The sequence below is a fragment of the Physeter macrocephalus genome, chromosome 19 (assembly GCF_002837175.3).
Source record: "Physeter macrocephalus isolate SW-GA chromosome 19, ASM283717v5, whole genome shotgun sequence".
NCBI classification, from domain to species: domain Eukaryota; kingdom Metazoa; phylum Chordata; class Mammalia; order Artiodactyla; family Physeteridae; genus Physeter; species Physeter macrocephalus.
The window spans coordinates 27,865,099-27,867,654 of record NC_041232.1 but is presented as its reverse complement, the minus strand read 5'-3'; positions in this window follow the sequence as shown (position 1 = coordinate 27,867,654).

Below are 2,556 nucleotides of genomic sequence, written 5' to 3'. Positions count from 1 at the left end.
GACATATATACACTACCAAATGTAAAATCAATAGCTAGTGGGAAGCAGCCACATAGCACAGGGAGATCAGCTCGGTGCTTTGTGACCACCTAGAGGGGTGGGATAGGGAGGGTGGAAGGGAGACCTAAGATGGAGGAGATATGGGCATATATGTATAGCTGTTTCACTTTGTTATAAAGTAGAAACTAACACACCATTATAAAGCAATTATACTCCAATAAAGATGTTAAAAAAAATCCAGATTGGTAAGAAAGAAGTAAAATTATTTCTATTTGGAGATGACATGATCTTATATAGAGAAAATCCTATAGAGTAAAAAAAAAATCACTATTAGACCTAATAAACAAATTCAGCAAATTTAGGATACAATATAAAATTACTACAATCAGTTGTATTTCTATACAACTAGTAACAAACATTTGCAAAGGAAATTAACAATTCTATTTACAAGTAGTATTAAGTAATTAGGTATAAATTCAACCAAGAGATATAATACCTGTACTCTGAAAACAACAGATTTCATTATATTCAATATAAGTATATTACATGAAGAAATTAAAGAAGACCTAAGCTAATGTAAAGACATCCTGTGTTTATGAATAAGAAGACAATATTATTAAGATGGCAATACTCCATAAAGCAATCTACATATTCAGTGCAATTCCTATCAAAATTCCTCTTGCCTTTCTTTGCAGAAATGGAAAAGCTCATTCTAAATTCATATGTAATTACAGGGGATCCAGAACGGGCAAAACAGTCTTGAAAAACAAGGTGAAAGTCTCACAGTTCTCAATTTCAAAACTTACTACAAAGCTACAGCCATCAACTCCATGTGGTACTGACCCAAGGATAGACATACAGACCAATTAACTGTAATCAAGAGTCCAGAAATAAACCGATATATCTATGACCAGTCTATTTTCAACAAGGGTATCAAGATCATTGAATGTGGAAATAATAGTCTTTTCAACACAAGGTCCTAGAACAACTGGATAACCACATGCAAAAGAATGAAGTTGGACACTTACCTCACACCATCTAGAAAAATTAACTCAAAATGGGTCAAAGGCATAAATATAGGACCTAAGACTATAAAACTCGTAGAAGAAAACATAGGAGCAAATTTTCATGACCTTGAATTTGGCAGTGGATTCTTAGATATGACACCAAAATCACAAACAACAAAAGAAAAATTAGATACATTGAATTTCATCAAAATTTAAAACTTTTGTGCATCAAAAGGCACTATCAGGAAAGTGAAAGTATGGCTCACAGAATGGGAGAAAAATTTGCTATTCATATACATGATAAGGATCTAGTATCTAGAATATGTAAAGAACTTCTGTAACTTGAGAACAAAAAGACAAGCAATCCAACTATAAAACAAGGGATGAATAGATGTTTCTGCAAAGAAGATATACAAATGATGAATAAACACATGAAAAGGCGTCATCAGGGAAATGCAAATCAAAACCACAATGAATTGCCATTTCATACCCACTAGGAAGGCTAGAATCAAAAAAACCCAGAAAACATCAAGTGTTGGTGAGCATATGGAGAAATTGAAACCCTTAGACATTGCTGGTGGGAGTGTAAAATGGTGCAGTCACTATGGAAAACAGTTTGTCAGTTCCTGAAGAAATTAAATGTAGAATTACGATATGATCGAGCAATTCCACTTCTAGGTGTATTCCCAAAAGAATTGAAACATAAGTTCGCATAAAATTTTGTACACAAAATGTTCATAGCAGCACTATTCATGATAGTCAAAAAGTGGAAACAGCCCAAATGTCCTTCAGCTGATGAATGGATAAGCAATTTGGTACATGAGCACAATGAAATGAAGCCATGAAAGCAAATGAAGTGCTGTACATGGTACAACAATGAACCCTGAAAACCGTATATTAAATGAAAGAAACCAGACACAAAAGGTCACATATTGTATGATTCTGTTCATATGAAATATACAGAAGAGGGCAATCCGTAGAGACAGAAAGCAGTTTAGTGGTTGCCAGAGGCTGGGGGAAAGGGGAGTGGAGAATGACTGCTTAATGGATATGGGGCTTCTTTTCGTGGTGGTGTGAGGAAAATGTTCTGGAGCCTGTTAGTGGTGATGGTTTCACAACATTGTGAATGTACTAAAACGCACTAAATTGTACACTTAAATGGTTAAATGGTAAATTTTATGCTATGTGAATCTTACCTTAATTTTTTTTAATGTGAAGAAGCCTGAAAAACTGTAACTGGGGGGTATACCAACTTTGAGACCTAATAGTCACAAATAATAGTTCTGATTTTTGGTTTGAGTGGTTTTGTTTCAAAATTGTTCAGTGTTGGGCTTTCCTGGTGGCGCAGTGGTTGAGAGTCCGCCTGCCGATGCAGGGGACACCGGTTCGTGCCCGGGTCCGGGAAGATCCCACATGCTGCAGAGCAGCTGGGCCTCTGAGCCTGCGCGTCCGAAGCCTGTGCTCCGCAACGGGAGAGGCCACAACAGTGAGAGGCCCGCGTACCGCAAAAAAAAAAAAAAAAATGTTCAGTGTTTTTATTTCTTTTAAA